Consider the following 27,378-nt stretch of genomic DNA (forward strand, 5'->3'; position numbering starts at 1 on the left):
GTACAACGATGGAGGACTATGGCTTCCACAAGGAGGCCACAGCCATCACGGAAGGGGAAGATGGTCGCTGAGAATTATAAGAAGCCGCTCTCTTACGCCAGAGTTGCAAAGAAGCACAACAGAGATGAGCTGACTTATGCAACCATTCGTATCGGCTGTCCATCCGGTAGGATTCCACCAGATCATCGGTCTCAAGTGGAGGATCTGGTTAAGAAGCGGAGTTACGAACATGTGTGGAACTCTGCAGAGGGTCCACCCATACAAATGATGAGCTGCGTATGCGTATGGCAAAGGTATGCGTCAGAGGTATTCACGCTTCCTGGGAGGGCGCAAAGCTCGACCTGGTAAGAAAGATGGATATCCCCCGGCTCACAAAGGCGATGGTCTTCATCAAGGGACGGGACAGAAAATTTGCGACCGAACGCATGTTGGGATTTTTGGGCAAGCAGAACCAAGGTTTGGTCGCAGAGAAGTGGAAGGTCTTCCACAGGGAGGAGAAGTAGGAAGTAACTCTCCTTGGGGCTGGCATGGATCAGGTCTCCGTGACGAGTTTGGCAAAGACTAACGGCATGGCGCACTATGGGAGCAAAGCTGTCTTTTTGAAATTGGGAAGACTAGGAATGGCAGGAATTCTCATTTTGAGACATCAGGCCGTGCAGTGGCAGGAGACTCAATACCGCCCAAAGAACAGGGGGCTGACATCTAGACAATCACTGCCTTTTTTAATATTGGAAAGATTAGGATAAGCAAAGATACTAATACTATCACCAACTTCAAGATTCGGAATACTGGGATAGGTAAAGATGCTAATATTGGAACATTAGGCAGCGCGGCGACAGGAGTCTCAGTGCAGCCTAACGAACAAGGGGCCATCACCTACTCTCAAAAAGCCCATTTACTTAAGATTTGGAAGACTAAGATAGGCAAAGATTCGAGTATTGAAACATCAGGCAGTACAGGGAATGAAAGCCTAACGAACAGGTACCCAACGATGAAACCATTACCGAGCATACTGAGAAGGGTCACAGATTTTGGGCACTATATAGACGGGCCATAGGATCGAAATGGGGTCTGAATCGGAGGAAAGTCCACTGGCTCTACAGGAGCGTGATTAGACCAATACTTACTTACGCCTTACTGGTGGACTACTTACTGGTGGACTGCTATGGAGAAAAAGTGCAACGTTAAGACCATACAACAGGTTTAGAGAAAATGTTGTCTTGGCATAGGCGTAACGATGAGGACCAGGGCCACTAGAGCACTGGAGACTATTCTAGATATCCGACCCATAGACATACAGATTAAAAGCCAGGCAACCACTGAGGTTATAAGACTAAAGGCGATAGGAAAATGGATTGAGGATGGAAGCAGCTCATACCAACGCGGTATAATCGAAGCGACGATAGGAAACCTGGAGGGATGGGAAGAGGTTATCGATCTTATGCAAAATCGGTGCGGCAAGTGATAGCATGTGTAGGGCATGCGGGGAAGATGGTGAGACGTTTGAGCATTTCCTTTGTCACTGCCCGGCTTTCGCGTCTAACAGATACCGGCACTTATGTGGAGACACAATATCAGATATGAACCAACTTATGGGAGTGATATTGAAAACAGTTGAAAACAAGAATTTAGAAGCACGGAATTCCTAACTTAACATTTTCTTTTAAGAGGTTATTTTAGAGTTTTTAGAGCGCACAACAAGCCGACTACTGGCTTAGGTGTATGTCCATAGTGGCATGGGGCAGATTAATATCTGCCTAACCGAACCTAATAAATCAATCGTATTTATTATTCGATTCCTCCGAATTAAGAGACCGTAAATTAATTCTATAAAGCCTCGTTACATTTGGACCAAATATGGTCCAGATCAGACCATATTTGGACATAGCTGCCATATAGATGGTCTGGGGCACATAATGGGCGCATTTGTTATCCGATTTCCCTGAAATTTAGAACAGAGATTTGTTTTAGGGCCCTCACTGCATTTTTTGAATATGGTCCAAATCGGACTTCTTTCGGATCACTACCTTGTTGTAGCAAAGGTTCGCACACGACTAATTGCGGCGAGTAACGTACGATTTGACACTGCACGCAAGCTGGACATCGAAAAGCTGCAAACACAACAGGTGGCAACGGCATACTCGGCTGAACCAATTGCTTAAAAAAGCAAACCATTGCCCACTACATGGAAAGACCCACTAAATACGTACTTGGAGACCAAAAGTCTCCCCAAGGAACCCATGGTGTGACCTGGAGTGAAAAAAGCTATTGAAGCCGAGAATGCCGCATACAGGACAACATTATAGTGAGTAGCAACGCGTCAAGCGAAGGAGAGGTTCTGAGAGAAAAGGAGAGAGGAGAAACGTCTTTACCGCAGAAATAAGAGCGAAATGCATTAACGTGAGTGTGAGCGAATCGAGATGTTTAGGAGTCAGAATGAAGTCCGAAAATTCTAACGAAGAATTGAACATCAAACTGATGGCTTCGCTACAGGCACATCCTCCTGCAGAGTTAAGCATGTCAGCCAATGACGCCAAACGCCTGGGTTGGAATCCTGGCGAGACCATCAGAAAAAATTATCAGCGGTGGTTTTCCCCACCTAATGCTGGCAACATTTGTGATGTACTATGCCATGTAAAAACTTCTCTCCAAAGAGGTGTCGCACTGAGGCACGCCGTTCGGACAAGGCAATCAAAAGTAGGCCCCTTATCATTGATCTTAAAACTTAAATCGGACTGCACTCATTGATATGTGAGAAGTTTGCCCCTGTTCCTTAATGGAATGTTCATGGGCAAATTTTGCAATTAACATCCTCCTGCAGAGGCAAAGAAGGAAATTTGGTAACTAATACAGATAGTGTGTTGCGGATATGGAAAGGACACTTTTCCCAGCTGCTGGTATCCGATTATGGTGGTCCTGAGAATACCACAGAGCCAATCCCTGAATATGGTATAGAATGTGTACCACCTAATCAAAAGGAGGTCCACGTAGTAGTAACCCGGCCGAAAACAATAAGGCAGCAGGAACCGATGGTTTGCCAACTGAACTGTTTAACATCGGAGGAACGCTAATAAGACTTATGCATCAGCTTGTTTGCGCACTTTGGCCTAGAAAAATGCATACTCAATGATTGGAACCTCAGCACACTGTGTCCCGTACACAAAAAAAAGGTACAAGACGGTATGTGCCAACTACAGAGGAATAAATCTCCTCCCCATTGCGTACAAGATACTATCGAGGGTACTGTGTGAAAGATTGAAGTCTGTAGTCAATGAAATAATTGAGCCGTGGAAGTGTGGCGTTATATATTTACACTGCGCGAAATCGTGGAAAAGGTCCCAGAAGAACAAATCAATATCTAGCATCTATTCGTTGACCAGAAAGCCCCTTCGACAGCACTATACGTTCAAAGGTATTTAGGCCATGTCTGAGTTTGGTATCCCTGCAAAACTGATATCACTTAACAAGATGACGCTTGCTGACTAGGTTAGGTTAGGTTTAATTGGCAGTCTGAAATCAGACTCACTTACACGTTTTCGTCCATTGTGACACCACAGGAACAGAAGAAGGAAGATGCCTTCTACTTCCTACCGTTAAACTATCCAGATGGCTTTAAAAAGCCCAATAACTTACGAATGTTCACATCTGATAAATCAGCCAGGTTCTCAAAGAAATCAGAACCTAAAGTGGAACTCCTTCTAACTGCTAGAACGGGACACACACATAGAAGCTGTTCTATAGTCTCTTCTTCTTCGATGTCCTCACAACTTCTGCAAAAGTTGTTGCTGGCAACCTTCAGTCTGTCAGCATGTTTTCCGATTAGACAGTGACCTGTCTTGACGGACACAATGGCTGAAACGTCTGTTCTAGCCAATGATAGCAAAGCAATAGACCTCTTCAAGTCTAGATTAGGCCGAATAGTTTTGGAATGCTCACAGCACCACCTCTCCCCTTTGGGACCATCTATCATTCGTTGTCCTTCGGGCCTGGTCCTGAAAACTTAGCTTACACGTTGGTAGAGGTATACTCACAGATTCCAGTATCCCTGAAATGTGTAAGGTAGTTCCTAGTCTCGCAAGCTCATCCGCTTTACAATTCCCTGGGATATCTTCCGGCATCCAGAACAGGTGAATTTTGAACTGTTCAGCCATCTCGTTGAGAGATCTACGACAGTCGGCCCTGTTTTTGTGTTCAGAAATACGTTCTCCAGAGATTTAGTGGCTGCCTGGCTGTTTGGGAAGATATTTATGCCAATCGTCATAATGACATTAAACCCTAGCCATTCCACCATTTCCTTAATTGCAAGGATCTCAGCTTATGCTCTGCGATATCACCAGTTCCAGATCTTTAGTGTACACCCCAAAGCCCACATGGTCGTTTAGTTTGGAACCATCCGTTTAAAAGTCTATGTAACTTCTGTTACCAGGGACATCGTAGTTCCAATCGGTTCTATCAGAAATAGTGGTTCAGTAATTTTTATCAAAAAACGGCTCAGTTAGGGTGTAATCCACACTGTCTAGAACATTGATTATTGTATCAAGGATAATACGGTGTCCGTAACAGCCACATGACCAATGAGAAAGCTTTCTTAACCTTACGGCAGTGGTCGCTTCCTGATACTTGCTCCTCAGTTAAAATAGGAAAGAACTTCTCCTAGCCGTTCAATACCAAACGAGTTTTCAGACAATGAGGCAGGCTATCGTGTGCTCTCTTTAATATCCTGCTGGAGAAGATTATACGAGATGCAGGTGTGAATAGGCATGGCACACTAATCACGTATCACATCGATATTATGGGTCGGTCATCGAAAGAAGCAAAAGCAGCCTTTGAAAGTATCGAAAGTAAATTAACAAGAGGACAAAGTGGATGATATCAACTCCCACAAAGCCCTGTAGGGTGTGTGACACAGACTCCGGCGTAGGTAGGTCTGTGCTTGCGTAGCGAAAAGCGGTTCTTCACCTCCAGCTCAGGGTTTTTCCACTCCTCCTATCTTTTTCTTTTTTTGCGTGTATAACCTCTAGTACTAGGTCCTTTTTCTTCCCTTTCTCTCTCAAGGGTAACACTATGGGCCAAAGTAGCCTCTGAGTGAACTCACCTTGTACCTAAGCCCTGTAAGCTCGTTCCGATAAAGAATATTGAAAAAGTTGGGAACTACAAATTTGAGATAGTCAACAATTTGATCACCCGCGGTAACCGAAACAAATGTTACCAGTTTTAAAATAAAACGAATGATAATACGGGCTAAAAGGTCCTACTTTGGATTGAGCAAGCAGCTGAGGAGGAAAGCCACCTCTCGATAGACGAAAATCTTATATATAAAAATCAATTTGTGTTTGTTTGTAGATTTGTTTGTTTGTTTGTATGTTTGTGTGTTCCTTATAGACTCAGAAACGGCTAAACCGATTTTCTTGAAATTTTCACAGATGGTGCATAATGATCCCGTGGTGAAAATAGGGTACTACATTTTTTGATATCTGAAGGGGGGGGGCGGACCCTCCCCCTTACCCTAAATTTCAGAAACGCCAGATCTCGGAGATGATTGTGTGCTCTCATATAGTACCCTAAAAATAAAAATTTGGCATTCAAATTTCGGATGGGGTACCTAGGGGGGCTGCCCCACCCTAAAACCTACCAAACATATATTTACACCAATCACGACAATATGGGACTCAAATGAAACGTATTTAGGATAAGAAAACTTATCTGATATCCAAATGTCCGACCAAGAGTTAGTGGGATCACCCCATCCCCCAAAACACCCCTAAATCGGACATATTGGGTTGCCCAAAAAGTAATTGCGGATTTTTCATATAGTCGGCGTTGACAAATTTTTTCACAGCTTGTGACTCTGTTATTGCATTCTTTCTTCTGTCAGTTATCAGCTGTTACTTTTAGCTTGCTTTAGAAAAAAAATTGTAAAAAAAGTATATTTGATTAAAGTTCATTCTAAGTTTTACTAAAAATGCATTTACTTTCTTTTAAAAAATCCGCAATTACTTTTTGGAAAACCCAATGCGACCATGGCAATATGGGACTCAAATGAAAGGTATTTACGAGTAGAATACGAATCTGATATCCAAATGTGGGATCACGTTTCTGGGGGTCCACCCCTTCCCCAAAACACCCCCCCAAACTGGACTTACTTACTGACCATGGGAATATGGGGCTTCAATAAAAGGTATTTGAATATAGAATACGAAGCTGATATCCAAATATGGGACCAAGTGTTTGGGGGCCGCCTCTCACCAAAAACATCCCCAAGGCCTCTCACCAAAAACATCCCCAAGACAAATTTACGACAATAGAAATATAGGGCTCAATTGAAGGGTCTTTGGGAGTAAAGCACGAATTTGATATCAATATTCGGGAAAAGTGTCTATGGGGCCACGCCACCCCCACATCACTACCCAAATAGTAAGTATTTTCTGACTATTGCAATATGAGGCTCAAATAAGAGGGTTTTTAAAGTGGAACAGGAATCCGAAATATATTTTCAAGGCCAACTCACTGAGTGGCCGCCCATCCCCCAAAACACCCCCCCAAGCCGGTGTTTGCCGACTATGGAAATATGGGGCTCAAATTAAAGGTATGTGGGAGTAGACCACGTATCCGATATCAACATTAGCGGACTTCCCACCACCATAATAACCCCCAATTAGGACGTATTTCCTTACCAAGACAATTTGGGTCTTAAAGATAGTGGAACTAAGTTAGTGACCATCGCAATATAATGCTTAAATAAAGGTATTTGGGAATAGAATACGAATTTGATATCCAAATGTAGGACCATGTATTTAGAGCATCACCCCTTTCCCAAAACACCCCCAAAGGGAAAAAATTTTTCGACTATGCCAATATATGGCTCAAATGAGAGGTATTTGAGATTAGAAAACGAATTTGATAACCTATTTTTGGGCCATGTGTTTCGGGGACGCCTCATCCTCTAAACTCCTCTTAAGCCAATGGCAATATGGGGTTTAAATAAATGGTATTTGAGAGAAGAGCATGATGCTGATATTTTTTCAGGGCCAAGTATCTGGGGGAGCACCTCGCCTAAATCAGACATCATGACAATATCAGGATGAAATGAAGTACTTTATGAATGGAGTACACCTTACATCAAAACTTAAATTCGTAGACCAATAAAGATCATGTGGGATTCAGACAAAGGCACTTATATTGTTAAACTGTTAGTCAAATTAGCATGGTATTTCACTAAAAAATCTTTAATTGTTGAAAATAAACATTCCAATGAGACTTTTGTTCCAAATGAAGTAAAAAAAGGCGCAGCGGAGCGTGCCCGGGTCAGCTAGTTACACTATACAAGACACTGATACTACCTGTGCTGATGTATGGCTCCTAAGCATGGGTACTTGCGAAAGCAGATGAGTCGGTATTTGGAGTGTTTGAGAGAAAAATCCTTCGTAAAATATTTAGACCAGTTTGCGTTAATGGAGATTATAGGTGCGTATGAACCTCGAGCTGTACGATATAGTTTAACGCATCAAAATACAATGAATGCTTTGGCTAGGTCATGTTGTCAGAAGAGCCCGATGGAAAGATCAAGTGGTGGAAGGCACCTCGAAACTTGGTACGGGAGATTTCAGACGGAAGCAGCAGAAGATCGAGGCGCTTGAAACGCTATTCTACGTTCAGCTTATGCGAGAAATGTTCTCTTATAGACAATTTTATTAGGATAGTAAGAAGAATGCTTATGATAAACATTTTTTTTAATTAAATTTGAAGAAGTGGAATGGTAATTTTCCATGAATATATCACGAGATACCCAACCTTGAAAAATTTTCCTAGCACACATTTATTTTAACTATAACCAATGTGTTTGCTTGTTCAAAGGAAACTGTTAAAAGTTTCTTGAACTCTTAAAACCTAATAATGGCAAGCTCTACGCAAGTCATTTAAACTCAAAATGGAAACTGTTTCCATTTCAATGTCAAAATTCTATTTGTATACCACACCACAATACCTCTTAAAGTGTGTTTTTCTACTTTCACTTTCGCCGTTTTGCAGGTTGCCAAGTATTACATTGAAAGCAGCTCAGAGAACACCACACAATCGCAATTGTAGTGTGTTATGTTGTTGTAACTTGTTGTAACATACTCGCAATTTGTATACTCGCAATGCTAATTGCAACAGTTGAGACAATAGAACTTCATCCTCGGTGGCAGTAAGAGCTTTTCGAAATTTCAGAGGAAACAGCTATTAATGAAGTAGCAACAGCTTTCTAAAGCTATTAAAATTTAAATCTATGGCAAATGTTCTTTAATTCTTGTAATGAGAATTTCAATAAAGGAATTATTGCTTCGGAATGGGATTGAAAGAATTTTTGGAATAAAATGTTTATAAATTTAAAATTTCTGTGAAAATTGGAACAAATTCTAATAATTTTTTTAATAGTTTTTCGAGTCAAGCTTAATGGCCAAGCGAATACAACACCCAAAGGAGAGATTGTTAAATGAGTCTTAAAGAAAAGAAATTGCCAGTTCCTCAGACAAGGCAGGACACATGTCACCCCACTGGTGGACGCGTTTCGATAATTGGTTTACTTCATCTCATCGGCACCATCGTGAACTATGTCCGTCCGTCTGATCGGCCTACAGTTCACAGCCTGTTGTTCGTAGTACTTATAGTTGAGATAATAAGCACAAATCCTATGTAAAATCTCAACTACTACTGCCAGGCTGTTCGCTGTAAACTTTTTCACTGAGCAATATCTCTTCAAACAAACTCCATTTGCTCAGTGAAAAATTTTACAGCGAACAGTCTGGTAGAACTAGTTGAGATTTCACATAGGATTTGTGCTTATGATCTCAACAATAAGTACTTCGAACAACAGACTATGAACTGTAGGTCGGTCAGACGGACGGACATAGTTCACGATGGTGCCGATGAGATAAAGTAAACCAATCATCGAAACGCGTCCACCAGTGGGGTGACATGTGTCCTGCCTTGTCTGAGGAACTGAGGTGTAACCGGTGCATGGAGTGGGTACATTTCCGATCTTGCTCTGGTCTTACGTCACTAGGGGAGTATAGTCACAAAGAATATGTTGGAAGGTGCTGTGCGAACATAGACAGCATTGGTTCACAACAGTCGTCGTCGTCGCCTTCAGCGTCCTAGTCGTCGGACTATGTGACCCCCTCTATCTCTCCCGTGCGACAATATACGCAACAGCGGCATCCTAGCCCCAATATTGCTAGGCCAGTGCCGGGAAGTGTATCATTTTTCAATTGAATTACAACGGTCTCCGTGCGAAGATCGACGAGATTGTGGATTTTATGCGTCGAAAGAACATATTGATCGCCGCGATCCAGGAGACAAAGCTGACCAACACCTGCAGCTTGCACAGTTATCACGCATACAATGTGCTAAGTAAGGATCGCTTAAGGAATGTAGGTGGGAGATTGACCTCCGTGATACCCCATTCCGTGCAGTATAGAACCATCTCGCTTGCGCCTGGCGCTAGTGACTCCTACATGGAGTGCATATGGATAGCAGTCAAGTCCGGTACTATCGAGTTAGAGCTATACATACCGCCGTTTGGTGGCTGTGTCCCAATTAACGGCCAGGCTTACATGCCCGACATAAGATCGCTACTATCTGATCATAATCACGTCCAGCGGGACATACCTTAGAGCAGAGCAGATTGAAGGCTCCACGTTTTGTACGTTGAATGGGGATGCCCCCACTAGAATTAGAAGAAGGTGTAGCAGCTCGCCAGATATTTCCATAACATCCCCTGATCTCCTGAGTGACGTTACCTGGCAAGCCGTCATTTCTTTGGCATCAGACCACCTCCCCTTAATTCTCACCATCGACCGACCACCCGACTGCATAACCTCTGAGCGCTGGACGTTTATAAATCAAAAGAAGGCTGATTGGGTCGGCTTCAGAGAAGACACCAATCGCCCCAAGATTAACTTTGCAGCCACTCGCTTTATACCAGCCGGTCGAATACCCCAAGTGCGGCCCAATTTCGCGGCGGTGCTCGCAGACTTTACTAACCTCAGAATCAGCAAGTTGAGCTGTCTACTGTTAAGTCACTCTCGAACCCCGGTATACGGGATGACAGGACCTCTGCCACTTTTGGCGACATAACTCTGGCTGATCCGAAGAGATGCGCCAGGGTGTTTAACCGTCAATTTATTATGCATCCCGAGGGTGACGTGGTCTCCGAGCCGAAGGACACCTATCAGAATTTACTGTGAACCAAGTTACGAATATTATCAGTGTGGCCAAGTCATCCAAGGCAATGAGCCCCGACGAAATCTCTATACTGAAGAATCTCGATCAACCTGGAATCGAGTACCTTACAACTGTCCTCAACTTGTATTTAAACACTCTTACAACCTGGAAAGGATCCGAGTAGGGGGGAGTCGTACAGACCGATCTTCCTATTCTCGATTCCTATATTCGATTGGACTGTCTTCAGAGAGTATACCAATCGCCGCTTCAGTGAACTGCCAACCCCCTCTGATGTGCTTGTGGCCGAGAGGGAATTCCGAGACATCATTAACGCAGCAGCCACTCGTTTTATACCAGCCGGTCGAATACCCCAAGTGCGGCCCAATTTCCCGGCGCAAGCAGTGGTACTCGCAGATGAGCGTGATGGGATTCGTGCTATGGACCCCGCTAACCCCAGAATCAGTGAGCTGAATCTGGAAATAAATAGGTTAGTCAACGAACATAAGCGGAATTTGGGGCTGGAATACTTGGAGCAATGTAACTTAGGCACCGGTGTAGGCAAACTGTGGTCTACTGTTAAGTCACTCTCGACCCCGGGATGACAGGACCTCAGTCACTTTTGGCGAAATAACCTTGACTGATCCGAAGAGATGCACCAGGTTGTTCAACCGTCAATTTATTGTGCATCCCAAAATAGACAGGGCAAGGAGGAGAGCCATTCGCCGTATTCGTGGTTTCTGAGCCGATGAAAAGACATCACAATTTACCCTTGGCGGAGTTACGAATGTCATCCGTGGCGCCAAATCATCTAAGGCGTTGGGCCCCGACGGAATCTCTACATTGATGTTGAAGAATCTGGGTTCACCTGGAGTTGAGTACCTTTTCACTATCCTCAACCTGTCATTGAACGCTCTTATAGTTCCCGATGTCTGGAAAATGGGCAGTGTGATCCCGCTACTGAAGACTGGAAAAGACCCGAGTTTGGGGGAGTCGTACAGACCGATCTCCCTTCTCTCACCAGTAGCCAAGACGCTTGAGGAACTACTCCTCTTGAGCCTCGTTGGAGCATTTTCATTCGCCGAGCATCAGCATGGATTTTGAAGACTGCTTAGCACAACCACTGCTATGCATACCATCACCGCACACATTCGTCGGGGCTTCAATCAGCCAAGGCCATGTGATAGGAAGGTTCTTGTGGCACTGGACCTATTAAAGGGATTCGACACGGTCAGCTATGCCAAACTCTTTGAGGACATCGCCAATACGTCCCACACAGCCAGGCCTGAAAGACTGTGTAGAGAATTATCTGTGTGGTCGTCAGTCATTTGTGGAAGTTGGGGATAAAAATCGAAATACCACAAAGTGAAATAGGAAGTTCCCCAAGGCGCGGTAATATCTCTGGCACTATTTTACCTCTACTTATCCTCTATTCCACTCGCTCAGGACGGCATAGAGATCGTATGATATACGGACGACTGTGCTATGATGGCATTATACCCCCCACCTATTGTTGGCATCTGCCATAGGTTAAACTTCTACCTCAATGAACTAATTTCGCTGCAAGAGATCCGAAGATATCTGCCATCATATCTTCAACATACACGAGTGAGGTGCGTAGGGAGGGAGCTGAAACTGATGGTCGACGGAGTGAAAATTCCTACTATCAAGTGTCCCAAAATACTTGGTATTACACTTGATAGCTCTTACAAATTCTCCTCACATGCCACAGCAATTTGCGATAAAGTCAAAAGCAAAAACAAGGTCCTCAAATCACTTGCCGGAAGCACTTGGAGTGCAGACAAATAAACCTTGTTGACCACGCACAAAGCAATTGGCCGGTCTGTGGTAAGTTATGCAGCGACAGTGTGGTCCCGTCTGCTTGTGACACATAGTGGAATAATATACAGATCTGTCAGAATGCCGCCCTTCGAACTGCGATTGTCAGGTGGACCACCTTCAGCTGGAGGCAAAGATCCTACCCATGCGAAGACATTATTACATGCTGTCTAAGCAATACCTTTTGGGCTGTTATCGCAGAAATCATCCAAATCATCATCTTGTGGATAGATACCCACCGCCCAGAAGCCTTAAGGTAGATCTACATGATCTAGAGCGTGAGGTCCAGCGCTACAAGAGAGAACCTTCAGATCAAGCGGGCCTAGACTACATTCATGGAAACACGGTAACAGATGCGGTGAACAGATGCGGTGTACAGCTACCGGGTGAATGTGGTCCTTGGAGATCGACCGCCTCTCATTGCACCTGAAGATATTGACCTCAGCCGGCAAACAAGAGTAGTTCTGGCTCAATTACGACCCGGCAGATGCAGCTGCCTCAATTTCTACAGAGCAAAGATTGATGCCAACGTGCAGGATGTATGTCCCGATTGTGACCAGGGACCACACAATACACGTCACCTGTTTTACTGCCCAGCCAGACCCACTCGTCTCAGACCCAGATCCCTCTGGACGCAACCCATCTTAGTCGCAGAGTTCCTGGATCTGGACACTCACCAGAATCAAGCTGACGAAAGATAGTAACCAACAACAACTACCAAAGTTGATGGCAATAAAATTATTTCACTATCTGCACGGGGAGCTTTAAACAACTTTTGTAAACACCCCTCGTACATGGATATTTTCCCTAAAGGATTTCGCTAGTTAACATTTTTACATTTCTAATGACACAAAAGTTCTATATATGTTAAATATTTGTTTTTATAGCCCTGCGGTTAAAAATGTTTCATAAAATGTATAATGCTTTGATGTTATGATTTAATTATTGCTACAAATGTGTGACCTCTCACAGTTTATTTAAAATGCAATCAGAGATTTACTACAATATGTAGAAATTTTAGGTATGAGTTGAAATGTTGGCCTAAAGCAAAATTTATTTTTACCTCAGAATGTTATAAATGTTCAGACAAGTAAATAAACAATGTCTCGACGGACATTAAATGTAATGAAAACTAAACAAAGTATATATATTTCGGATCGTCGAAAAATTCTAAGACGATTTAACGATGTCCGTGTGTCTTCTCCGTCTATTGGTCTGTCCGTCCGTCTGTTGTAATCACTCTAGAGCCTTTAAAAATTGAGATATTGAGCTGAAATTTGGGACAGATACGTCTTTTTGATGCACGCTGGTTAAGTTTTTGAACTGGCCAAATCGGACTATATTTGGATATAGCTGCTATATAGACCGATTTTTCGATAAAGGGTCTAATGCCCATAAAGGCTTTATTTTTCATCCGATTTTGCTGAAATTTGATACAGTGAGAAGCTCAAGGCTTCCCGACAACTGACCTAAATATGGTTCAGATTAGACTATATTTAGATATAGCTACCATATAGACCGATCTCCCGATAAAGTGTCTGAAGAATTTTAAACAGTGAGTTGTTTTAGGCCTCCCAGCATCCGACCCAAATATGATTCAGATCGGACCCATAACAGCGAAATTAAACATTAAGCCGATGGCTTTAGTGCAGGCACATCCTACTGCAGAGACAAAGAAGGAAATCTGGAAAACTGACACAGATAACATGCTGAGGATATGGACAGAACATTTTTCCCAATTGCTAGAGTCCGAGGTTGGCTTCGAAGAGGATACCGCAGAACCAATCCCTGACGATGGTATAGAATGTTTACCTCCTAGTTAGAATGAGGTCCAAGTTCCAGTGACCCGACTGAAGAACAACAAGGCAGCAGGAGGCGATGGGTTACCCGCTGATCTATTTAAGACCGGAGGCGCCACGCTGATCAACGGTCAACGAAAGTAGTAACTGCAGCCTTTTAAAGAATCGAAAGAGTGTCAGTGAAAATGGGTCTGGCAATAAATAGAGATAAGACGAAATGGATGGTTTGAACTCCCAAAACGCCTTGTACGACCGATCAGATAAAGAAAATGCAGAAAGTTGGGAACCACAACTTTGAGATAGTCAGCAACTTCATCTACCTCGACACCGCCGTAACCGAAACGAATGACACCAGTTGTGACAGAAAGCGAAGAATAATACTGGCAAACAGATGCTACTTTAACACTATGTAAACAGTTCAGAAACAAGGCGGCCACCTCTCGACAGACGAAGATTACACTGTTCAAGACACCGATACTACCCGTGTTGTTATATGGTTCTGAGGCATGGGTACTTGTGAAAGCAGACGAGGCAGTGCTTGGAGTGTTTGAGAGAAAGATTCTTCGTAAAATATATGGACCAGTTTGAATTAGTGGAGAATATAGGCGTAGCATGAACCACGAGATATATGACGATAACATAGTTAATGTATCAAAATTCAACGGCTACGTTGGCTAGGTCATGTTGTCAGAAAGGATGGAGAAGCTCAAGCAAGGAAGTCCTTTGAAGGCAAACCTGGACGACCAAAAGCCCGAAGGAAAAATCAAGTGGTGGGAGACACCTCGAAACTTGGTGTCAGAGATTGTAAAATGAGGCCAGAAGATCGCGGCCCTTTTAACGCTATTCTACGTTCGGCTATTGGAACAAATGTTCTGTCATAGCCAATTAAAGTAAGTAAGTATTTATTTTAAATACCTTTTATTAGAATAACACATTGTCCCGTTCAGTATGCATAACCATTTAGGGGAGAATTTTTTGATAGAGCAAGTTTCGTATTCCACTCATACGAAACTTTCGTTTGAATTCCATCTTATTTTGATCCGCCTAAAAGTCCGGTTGAAGATGGTTTTTGGAGTGAAGTTGTCGCTCTATGACTTGACTTCAAATTTCCATATAAATTTCTTACTATAATTCAGATTAGCTTTCATTTGATACCTATATTACCTCACTCGGTAAAAATGTCATATATGGAAGGTTTTTAGAGGTGAAGTGGACCACCCGGCACTTTGGGTCAAATTGTTATACGTATCAAGTTCGTTCTCTACTTAAATACTTTTCAGTTAATATCCATATTGTCCCAATCGGTAAACATGTCCGTTTAGTTAGGTTTTGGGGAGGGGCGTTCCCCCAGATTATTTTACCCCAAAGTTTCATACCAATAGCGTGTTTTTGGATTACCGGGCGGGCTTCCCGGCTTTTGGGGTCCAATTGTTATATCAAGTTCATACTCTACCCTTAAATACTTTTCATTTAATACCCATATAATCCGAATCGGTAAACATGCCCGTTTGGTTGGGTTTTGGGGTGGGGCGTTCCCCCAATTTTTTTTGCCCTAAAGATTCATACAAATTTCGTGTTTTTGGGTTACCATAAGCTTACAACCATAATTTCGCCTAGATCGATTCACCCATCCCCGAGACCTGGCGTTTTTGAAAATAACTGTAAGGGGGAGAGTCCGCTCCCCCTTCGGACATCAAAAAATCCTGAACCCTACATACATCAGGGGTAAAACTCTACCTTCTGTGAAAATCGATTCAGCCGCTCTAGAGTCTTTAGGTAACATAGAAACAACTAACAACAACAAAAATTAAAAACAAAGCGCAACACTTTAATTTTTATATAATAGATTGGGTCTCAGTCCAATATTTCCTATGGTGGAGGGTATAATAAAATCTCCATTTAGCTTAAACTCCATATTAAATTCAAATTACTTTGCTAAAAATTGTTGATCGCCACCGACCATTGTCCCTACCTTATTGCCATCAGCCTGGGATTACGTGCTGGCACCGTTGTAAGCCGATAACAGAAGGGTACAAGTTTGTAATACTAATTTCCCGGTACTTAAATATTCAAGTTATACAAAATAAAAATACTCTGAGTAAGGATTACCCAGGGACCTTCATCAAAGCATACAAATTAAAACGAAGAAAAAAAGCAACAACAACAATAGAGATGTGTAGAAGACCATCACGCATTACATTGATGGACATGTTTTTAAAGTCAAAAGAGAGGTTTCACAAAATTTCCCAAAGCACTTTATTCAGAGCGTTAAGGGATGTGATAATTTAATTTTTTCCCATATTCCCTTTCCTTCATGCTTTTGCATAAATTTGCCTCTGCATGGTATTCTCTTGAAAAAATCGTTCATCAGCAGACTCGCATCCCATGGCTTCCAAACGCCGGTTTTTTGTGTTGGGATAAACATTGTAATTAGTTGAGTTTTTAATGTCCTTGGTATATATACCTTAAGCTGGGCGGGTATGAGCCACAATAATAATATCACGTTCGCTTCATAAATTTTACATCTCACTACCTTGGCCATTTGAGTAGCCAAGTGTTCAATGTCAAGAGTCAATATTCTCGACTGTTGCTTTCCTTTTTTTGTTATTGAAAATTTTCCTTTTTTTTTGTTTTTGGTTACCAGCTTTAGTGGCAGTAACAGCAACATCAGAGACACCAATACCAACACCGACCGACAAGTTCTCAGAACTTAAGGAGACCCGTAAACATTCACAGTTAATGTAATTGGTTTATAAATGGTCGAGTTACTTTTATGATTTTATTCATGCCCAGCTGAGCATTTGTGTAATGCTCTTAACCATGGAATGATGGATGAAGAGTGAGATGCTTGCATACCTATTGCGAGAGGATGACTGCCAGCAAGTGTGACCAGGTGAAAGCAAATATAGCTAAGAGACATTATCACCAGCATGTTAGTGTATCGACTTAACGATAAACTAATTGACTAGCAAACCAACCTCCATAAGCTGCAAGTTCAATCCGATTATTATAAATGTACCAAATTGGAATCAGGCGAATTCTTACTAAACTTCGTCACGCGGTTATATGGCGTAGCCAAAATGCGATAAGTAGTCAGACATTCAAATTGATATCATAGTTAACCAAAACTATTATAGGCAAAATAACCCAAAATTTTCATACATGCAAAATATAATTGAAAAATCGGCAGATATTTGCAAATAGACCGTAGAGACCTAAATTTCTGGTTGGTGCTACAAAATTTTTTTACGAATTTAGGTAATGGCAACGGAAATAAAATTTACCCCTGCTAGTGTCCGACGATGGCGGCGAAGAGTATATCGCAGAACCAATCCCTGATGATGGTATACAATGCTTCCAACTAGTCAGAATAAGGTCCAAGTAGCAGTGACCCGACTGAAGAACAAGAAGGCAGCAGGATCCGATGGGTTACCCGCTGAAATATGTAGGACCGGAGGCGCCACGCTGATAAGGCGTATGCATCAGCTTATGTGCGCGATCTGGCTAGAAGAACACATACCCGATGATTGGAACCTCAGCATACTATGTCCCGTACACTAGAAGGGAGACAAGAAGGGGTGTGCCAACTACAGAGGAATAAGTTTCCTCCCCATTGCAAACAAGATACTCTCGAGCGTACTGTGTGAAAGATTGAAACCTAAAGTCAATGAGATAATTGGGCCCTGTGTCAATGTGGCTTAAAACCTGGTAATCCCACCCTGGACCAGATATTCACAAGGCCCCAAATCCTGCAAAAGACCCAACACCTACCATCTCTTTGTTGACTACAAAGCCGCTTTATACGTTCAAAGGTATTTCAAGCCATGTCTGAGCTTGGTATCTCTGCAAAACTGATATGTATTTGTAGAATGACGCATGCTGGAACACGCTCCCCATTCAAAATAGGAAAGAACCTCCCCGGTGTGCGTTCCGTACGTCTGTCCGTCTGTCTGATGAAATCACGTTACAGTCTTTTAAAATAGAGATATTGAGATGAAACTTTGCACAGATTCTTTTTGTTTGGTCCATAAGCAGGTTAAGTTTGAATATGGGCTATATCGGACTATATTTTGATATAGCCCCCACATAGACCGATCCGCCGATTTAGGGTCTTAGGCCAATAAAAGCCACATTTATTATCCGATTTTGCTGAAATTTGAAACAGTCAGTCGTGTTAATCCCTTCGATATGCTTCTTCTATTTGGCCCAGATCGGTTCAGATTTGGATATAGCTGCCATATAGACCGATCCGTCGATTTAGGGTCTTAGGCCAATAAAAGCCACATTTATTATCCGATTTCGCTGAAATTTGGAACAGTCAGTTGTGTTAATCCCTTCAACATTTTTCTTCAATTTGACCAAGATCGGTCCAGATTTGGATGTAGCTGCCATATAGACCGATCTCTCGATTTAAGGTCTTGCGCCCATGAAAGGCGCATTTATTGTCCGATTTTGCCAAAATTTGGGACAGTGAGTTGTATTTGGTCCTTTGGCATCCTTCGTCAATTTGATTCGGTTCAGATTTGGATATAGCCAGATCGGTTCAGATTTAGATATAGCTGCCATATAGACCGATCTTGCCCCTAAAAGGCGCATTTATTGTCCGATGTCGGCGAAATTTGAGGCAGTGGGTAGCGTTAAGCCCTTCAACATTTTTCTTGAATATGGCACAGATCGGTCCAGATTTGGATATAGCTGACATATAGACCGATCTCTCAATTTAAGGTTTTGAGCCCATAAAAGTTGCATTTATTGTCCGCTGTCGCCGAAATTTGGAACAGTGAATTAAGCTAAGCCCCTCGATATATTTCTGCAATTTGGCCTAGATCGATCAAGATTTGCATAGAGCTGTAATATAGACCGATCTCACGATTTATGGTTTTGGGGCCAAAAAAGGAGCATTTATTGTCCGATTTCGTCGAAATTTGGAACAGTGTTAAGCTCTTCGACATTTTTCTGCAACTTGGCCCAAATTGGTCAAGATTTGGATGTAGCTGCCATATAGACCGTTATAGACTTGACATCTTTTTCAATAGGCGTACATAAGCATGATGCCAAATTAATTTATAGGTAAAGAAAAACTATTGGCAACCCAGAAAACCATATTTCATATAAACTTATTTTCGTCCAACAAAGTCCAACGTTTTTCTCGAAAGAAGTTTCAATGTCGAAAATTTCCTTTATGTGAAATGAACTATTCTCTTGTGAGTGTACTATGTCGTGCATAGAACCATGTAAACACTTCCCCTCAAAAGAGGTGTCGTACATAGATATGTCAGAAGTTTGCCACTGTTTATTAATGCAATGATTATGGGCAAATTTGGAATGATTTGGAGGCCACTGCGACGCAGAGGTTAGAATGTCTGCCTATGACGCCGACCGCCTGGATTCAAATGAGATATCCTGCCATGCTAAATCTTCTCTACCAAGTGATGTCGCTAAGCGGCACGTCGTTCGGACTCGGCATAAAAAGGAGACCTCTTACCATTGAGCTTAAACTTTAATCGGACTGCACTCATTGATATGAGAGAAGTATCCCTTGTTCCTTAATGAAATGTTCATGGGAAATTTCTTTTAGTAATGGGCAAATTTGCATCTTTTACCTCAGGAGTGGTGATTTGGACATAGATAAGTTAAACACATCCTGTCTAATCTTCAGATTAAATAAAATAAACCCTAATACTATAATATCAATTTCCTTATAACTGCTAACAATAGATGGTCCAATATTTATGTTGTATTGTACATATTTGTTTAAATATTTCAAATGGTATTCTTAAAAGATATTTGACAATTTTCTAGATATCATATTTAACTCACCTGTGTCGAATTAGTTATTCGCTGAAAAAAAGAAATATGTTTTGAGTCATTAATCATTTCAGGTAAAATATTATACAGGGTGGCTGATGAAAGCCGCTACCAAAAAAAAATGTAATAACTTTTTTTCTATTTAATGAATGTGGTCGATTTTTTTTTTATTTTGCAGATTGATTCTTAGATTTGACAAAAATGGATAACTGGGACACCGAAACAAGAATTTGGATTGTCCGCCGCTATCACGCACTGGAGTCTGTAGTTTCGGTTCAAAGAGAGTATAGACGCACGTTTGGCGGCAATCCTCCGAGCAGATGGACCATAATGAGACTTGTAAACAATTTTGCCGAGCATGGGACAGTCAACAGAAGACCTTACCATCGAAACCCTTCAGTTCGAACGGAGGAAACAATCGCTGCTGTAGCTGCTGCGATACAACACAATCCAAGAGTTTCGACAAGAAGCTTATCTGCTCAAATGGGTATAAGCAGACAGTCATTACAGTCAATTATGCACAAAGATTTGGACTTATTCCCATATAAAATTCAAATGGCCAACAAACTGAACGCTGCAGACTTGCCGATTCGCTTGGAATTTTGCCAGAAGATGCTTCAAATGGTGGAAGAGGATGGAAACATGTTGAACTGTCTTTTCATGTCTGACGAGGCCCATTTCGATTTGAACGGCAACATAAACAAACAAAATTGTCGAATATGGAGTGCTTCCAACCCACAGACACTCCATGAGACGGAATTGCATCCACTTCGTGTCACAGTGTGGTGTGCAGTTTCATCACGTTTCATTGTCGGGCCCTACTTCTTCGAAGAAAACGGTCACCCCGTTACGGTTACTGGAGACCGCTACTTGAACATGTTGAGAGAGTTTTTCTATCCAGAATTACGCCGAAAGAGAATTTCTTTTAACTCTGTGTGGTTTCAGCAAGATGGTGCAGGTCCTCACATAGCCCAACCTGTTATGACAGAATTGCGACGAAAATTTCCCAATAAACTGATATCCAGAAACTCCACATTCCGTTGGCCACCCAGGTCGCCTGACCTTACTGCACCTGACTTTTTCTTGTGGGGTCATTGCAAACAGGAAGTTTACAAAGCAAAACCAACAAATTTGAATGAACTAAAGCAATCCATTCGAGCAACAATTGCGGCTATTCCTGTCTCAACTCTCCAAGCAGTAATGAATAACTTTTTGCTAAGATGCCGCACATGCATCAACGAGCAGGGGGGGCATTTAAATTCCATTATTTTTAAAACAAATTAAACTATATTTAATAAAATTGAACGAGCTTTAACATGAATAAAAGAAATATGTATTCCATACACCGAAAAAAAATTATTTGAGTTTCTTAATGTAGCAATATTCATCAGCCACCCTGTACATATAAAAATAAACGGCCAAGTGTTTTATAAAGGCGATTGTTATGGCTAAACGCCAGGATGGATTTTAATGAAATTGACATCAATCGAAAGATATTTTTCCAGAGAAGCGACGAATATATATGAAAAGTAATTTTTCAAAAAAAAATCCTACGAAAATGAGGAATTAATTTTCAATAAAAGAAGAAGCCTAAACACAGCATATTGTTATAAATCCTTCGTTATGGAATTTTTTATGGGCCTATGACCCTAAATCGGCAAACCGGTCTATATGGCAGTTACATACAAATTTGGTCGGATATGGACGATGTTCAGTTCGCACAATAGAAGGCCTAGTGCAACTGGCTGTTACAAATTTCAGGGAAATCGGGTAACAAAGATAGCTTTTATGAGTATAAAACTTTTAATCGGCAGATCGGTCTATATAGTAACTATATCTAACGTTCGGTGTGAACCAAACTCGTTGCGGATGTTGACAGGCCAAATAAAATTAACTAAATTGCTACAAAGACGGGTGATAAACGCGCCCTTTAATCGGTTGCCCTTTGTTCGGTCTATATGACAGCTATAACTAATTACGTTCCGAAATGGAGCATTTCGGTTTGGATATCGGAGGCCTAAGTACAACTCGCGGTTTAAAATTTCAACGAAATCGGATAATAAATGCGGCTTCTATGGGCCTATGACCCTAAACCATGTTAATTTAATATTTTAAAATTTTTATTTTAATACGCCAAGATATGGACTACTAGCTGTCCAAATAAATGTTTATTTAAAAGATTTTTATATCCAGCACCATAGGATGAGGGTATACTAATCCAATCATTCGTCGAAATATTGATCTAGGACCCAATAAAATATATATATTCTTGATCGTATCGACATCCAGAGTCGATCTAGCTATATCCGTCCGTCTTCAGAAATCACGATAGCGGTCGAACGCGTACAACTAGCCGCTTGAAATTTTGCACAGATACTTTATATTGATGTAGGTCATTGGGGATTGCAAATGGGCTAAATCGGTTTAGATATGGATATAGCTTCCATATAAACCGATCTCCCAATTTGACTTCTTGAGCCCCTAAAAGACGCAATTTTCATCAAATTTGGCTGAAATTTTGTACGTGGTGATCTATTGTGACTTCCAATAACTGTGTCAAGTATGGTCTAAATCAGTCAAGAACCTGATATAGCTCCCATATAAACCGATCTCCCGATTTGACTTCTTGAGCCCATGGAAGCCGCAATTTTTGTCCTATTTGGCTGAATATTTGCACATAGTGTTTCGTTATTACTTTCAACAATTATGTCAAGTACCGTCTAAATGGGTCTAGAACTTGATAAAGCTCCCATATAAACCGATCTCCCGATTTGACTTCTTGAGCTCCTGGAAGCTTCAATTTCTGTCCGATTTGGCTGAAAATTTGCACATGGTGTTAGTACGGTTCAAATAGTTCAAGAACCTGGTATTGCTCCTATATAAACCGATCTTCCGATTTGATTTCTTGAGCTCCTGGAAGCATCAATTTTCATCCGATTTTTAAATTTTATACATAGTGTTCTGTTATGACTATCTGACCAACTGTGCTAAGTATGGTCCAAATCAGTGTATAACCAGATATAGCTCTCATATTTTAACCAAATCCATGGTGGTGGTAGTATCCCAAAAATCGGCGCGGCCGAACTTAGTACGCTTCTACTTGTTATTTTGATGGGGCGGATCAGATTTTGAGATTGGAAACCGCACCGCTCCCGCTCCGTGGAAGGAGGACGTGATGTTTAATTTTTTGGTAGAATTTTCGACTTCATTCTGGCTCCTGAACATCTCGATTCGCTCACACTGGCGTCTCTACATTCCCCTCTTCTATCGGCGGAAGAGTCGTTTCTCCTCTCTCCATTTCCCCCGATACCTCTCCTTCCCCTGGCGCGTTGCCTCTGACTATAATGGTACCCTATATGCTGCATTCATGGCTTCGGCAACTTTTTGGCACTTCTGGTCGTACAATGGGGTCCTTGGGGGAGGCTTTTGGTACCCAGGTATGGATGTTGTGGCTCCTTCCATGAAGTGGGCTATGGTTTGCCTGTGAACTGCTACCACCTGTTGTGTTTGCAGCTTTCCGATATCCAGCTTCCGAGGAGTGTCAGATCGTATGTTTCCGGCCACACTAAGACGAGTGTGAATCTTTGCTGCAACAAGATAATGATCCGGACCAATGTTCGCCCCTCGGATCGATCGAACATCTAATACTCTGATTGATTTGCTTCCATCTATCACAACACCATCTTTTTGGTTTCACTTGTTTTAATTGGCTGACAGCCATGTGGCCGTGTGAATCCTTGTATGTTGGAATCTGGTGCTGTTAACTACCATGTTCTTTGCCGCTGCGTATCCTATTAGCCTCAATCCATTATCGCAAGTTTCTTCGTGCGGGCTAAATTGTCCGACAGTTGTTATTTTCTTTCCCTATTTTCGCATTAATTTGGCCTTTATGCGAATTCTGGCTAGCCTTTCACCCACCGGAGTAAACCTGGAGACAAGGAGTTTCAGCCTCGGACTAACCACAAATCCACAGCCAAATTTATGTCTAGTTTCATGGCAGCTCTAATATATGTGCGATGGCTTGCCAAGCCATCGCACATCTTGTATGGCAGGTATGTCGACCCTGTATTTATCCATTGTAAAGAGTGCGGGCATTCCAGTTGCAGATACGCAAATCTAGGTCCATAAAACGTCTGCGGGGTAATCACCATAGAAGCCATCCGTTTTTAATCTTCTTCGCTTTTTTGTAGTAATTTCCTCAAGTCTTCCGGGTGATGGACTACTAGCCCGGCGCCCCAAACCCATGTTTTTATCACTCTGCAGGTAAACTCGTGGCACATTTTAGCTCATTATCATTAGCGGTTGTTAATGGTGACCCGAGTAACACCGCGGGGAGGTTTGTATCCACATTTTATACGAAGACCAAGATAAGCCTGGATTTTGTCAAAACCAATCAGAACCGTTGCTTGGCTTCCAACATCCCCAAGTCACCCACTTGGCCAATGAAGCTGTGACGCTCCCCTTACATCAATTTTCAAAAATGCCATATCTTGGAAATTTTGGGATCAAATAACCTGGGGGGACGCCCCATCTCAAAACCCACCTGAACGAACATGTTTACCGATTGGGATTATATGAAATGTATTTAAGGATAGAGTTCGAGGGGTCACCTAACCCCAAAACCCCCCCAAGAGGACAATTACACCGCTTTGGGCAATATGGGTATCAAATGGGAGGTATTTAAAAGTATAGTGCAAATGCAACATAAAAATGTACACCGTTATCGGTCCACTTTAGATTTTGGGTGGTGTTTTTTGGGTAAAGGGGGAGAGGACCGCCCCCTTCCGATATCAACAAATTATAAAGGCTATTCTTTCTTCCGGACTATATTCGTAATCTATTTCCGAATACCCTTCATTTGAGTCCGATATTGGTATGCTCGTCCAATGAACCTTGTTTTAGGAGGTTTAGGAGTTGGGGCGACTCCCCAGTTAATTGGTTCCAATTTGTAAAATGAAATTCGTACTCTACTCCTGAATACCTTTCATTAGAGTCTCGTATTGTCTTGATCGGTACACTTTTATTTTTGGGTAGTATTTTTGGGATGGGAGGGGAGGGTCCGCCCCCCTTCCGATATCAAAAAAAATATATAGCCTTTGATTCCTTTCAGACCAACTTACACAATTTGTGAAAATTTCAAGGTAATCGGCTCAGCCGTTTTTGAGTCTCTACGAAACAAACAAAAACAAATTCATTTTTATACCCTCCACCATAGGATGGGGGGTATACTAATTTCGTCATTCTGTTTGTAACTACTCGAAATATTCGTCTGAGACCCCATAAAGTATATATATTCTTGATCGTCGCGACATTTTCTGTCGATCTAGCCGTGTCCGTCCGTCTGTCTGTCCGTCCGTCCGTCCGTGTGTCTGTCGAAAGCACGCTAACTTCGGAAGGAGTAAAGCTAGCCGCTTGGAATTTTGCACAAATACTTCTTATTAGTGTAGGTCGGTTGGTATTGTAAATCGGCCATATCGGTCCATGTTTTGATATAGCTGCCATATAAACCGATCTTGGGTCTTGATTTCTTGAGACTCTAGAGTGCGTAATTCTCATCCGATTGGAATGAAATTTTGCACGACGTGTTTTGTTATGATATCCAACATTTGTGCCAGGATTGGTTCAAATCGGTTCATAACCTGATATAGCTATCATATAAACCGATCTTGGGTCTTGAGATCTTGAGCCTCTAGACTGTGCAATTCTTAGCCGATTGGAATGAAATTTTGCACGACGTGTTTTGTTATGATATCCAACAACTTTGCCAAGTATGGTTCAAATCGGTCCATAACCTGATATAGCTGCCATATAAACCGATCTTGGGTCTTGACTTCTTGAGCCTCTAGAGGGGGCAATTCTTATCCAATTTGAATGAATTTTTGCACGTAGTATTTTGTTATTATACCCAACAACTGTGCCAAGTATAGTTCAAATCGGTTAATAACCTGATATAGCTGTCATATAAACCGATCTTGGGTCTTGAGATCTTGAGCCTCTAGAGTGCGCAATTCTTAGCCGATTGGAATTGAATTGAAACGTCCTTTGTTATGATATCCATCAACTTTGCCAAGTATGGTTCAAATCGGTCCATAACCTGATATAGCTGTCATATAAACCGATCTTGGGTCTTGACTTCTTGAGCCTCTAGAGGTCGCAATTATTATCCGATTTGCCTGAAATTTTGTACGACGGATTCTCTCATGACCATCAATATACGTGTTTATTATGGTCTGAATCGGTGTATAGCCCGATACAGCTCCAATATAAATCGATCTCTATATTTTATTTACTTCTTGAGCCTCCAAAGCCAAAGGCGCAATTCTTATTCGAATTGGCTGACATTTTACACCGGACCATATCTTGATATCGTTCTAATAGCAGAGCAAATCTTTTCTTATATCCTTTTTTGTCTAAGAAGATATGCCGGGAAAAGAACTCGACAAATGCGATCCATGGTGGAGGGTATATAAGATTCGGCCCGGCCGAACTTAGCACGCTTTTACTTGTTATATATTAGAAGAAGAAGAAGATTCGCCCGGTCGAACTTAACGTGCTTACCTGTAGAATATTAACTAATTTGTTTTCTTTTTAAATGAAGTGTATTATGTTATACAAACTTGTTTGAAAACTAAACGAAATAATCCCTTAACGTTTGCAAGGCTTTACTCAAAGTTCGAATTTTCAAAAAAAGAAACAAAAACATGTCAATCAGAGCAAAGTAGAGCTCTTGTTTTCTTTTTTTCTGTCTCTTCTTTCACTATGGGGAAGACCAGGCTTCTTTGCCTGTTGCTGATTTTCCCATGAAATGTTTTAATTAAATTTTACTTAACCTGAACTTTATCATCTTCCTCAACATCTCCATCATCAACCGAACTCTGTGTAGAGCTTCGTTGTTTATTCTATAAAAAAAAACTGTGAATGTGTGCATGTTGTTTCGTTCTTCACAAATTTCATTATGCTTTAAGAGATTATCGTCCATATTGTATGATGTGTGATAATGAACAGTCAGACATTAAACCATATGTGTCCCTAAATAAGGAGATGTAAGCCATTTTACTCAGAGAAAAAAATTGAAAAAAAAATCATGTGGATATTGTCTTGGTAAAATATTTAAACAATATAAAGTCCATCAAGCATAATGGTGGAAACGGTGATAAAGATTTATACACAATGATTGTTAACATAAATTTCATTTAAAAGTAAAAAAAACAACACCTTTTTTATTTAAACAAGTTTTTGAAAAAAAAAATTTGTTAATATTTTTTTGGGAGTGGAGAGCTTTTTTATCTCTTTTCTTTTTAATTGGCTATGGCAGAATATTTGTTCCAATAGCCGAACGGAGAATAGCGTTCCAACCGCCTCGATCTTCCGCGCTCATTCTAAAATCTCTGACACCAAGTTTCGAGGTGTCTCCCACAACTCAATCTCTCCATCGGGCTTTTGGTCTTCCCGGTGTGCGTGTACCACCGTGTTTGCCTTCAAAAGACTTCTTTGCTGGAGTTTCTTCATCCATTCTGACAACATCACCTAGGAAACGCAGCCGTTGTATTTTGATGCGTGTAACTATGCTATCGTCGTCATACAGCTCGTGGTTCATACGTCGCCTATATTCTCCATTATCCCAAACTGGTCCCTATATTTTACGAAGAATCTTTCTCTCAAATACTCCAAGCACTGCCTCATCTGCTTTCACAAGAACCCATGATTCAGAACCATATAACAGCACTTGTTT

At 41.6% G+C, this 27,378-nt stretch overlaps 1 protein-coding gene across 3 annotated transcripts in view; it reads right to left on the reverse strand.

Moving 5' to 3' along the window:
- Nucleotides 1-27,378, reverse strand: part of LOC106081960 (uncharacterized) — a 612,487-nt gene that overhangs the window by 261,627 nt on the left and 323,482 nt on the right. For all 3 annotated transcript variants that reach the window (XR_009398108.1, XM_059367731.1, XM_059367730.1), the window contains one exon: nt 19,659-19,679. The gene's annotated coding sequence lies outside the window, so the exon portion shown is untranslated. The remainder of the gene's footprint in view (nt 1-19,658; nt 19,680-27,378) is intronic.

Source organism: Stomoxys calcitrans, chromosome 4 (genome assembly GCF_963082655.1).
Source record: "Stomoxys calcitrans chromosome 4, idStoCalc2.1, whole genome shotgun sequence".
NCBI classification, from domain to species: domain Eukaryota; kingdom Metazoa; phylum Arthropoda; class Insecta; order Diptera; family Muscidae; genus Stomoxys; species Stomoxys calcitrans.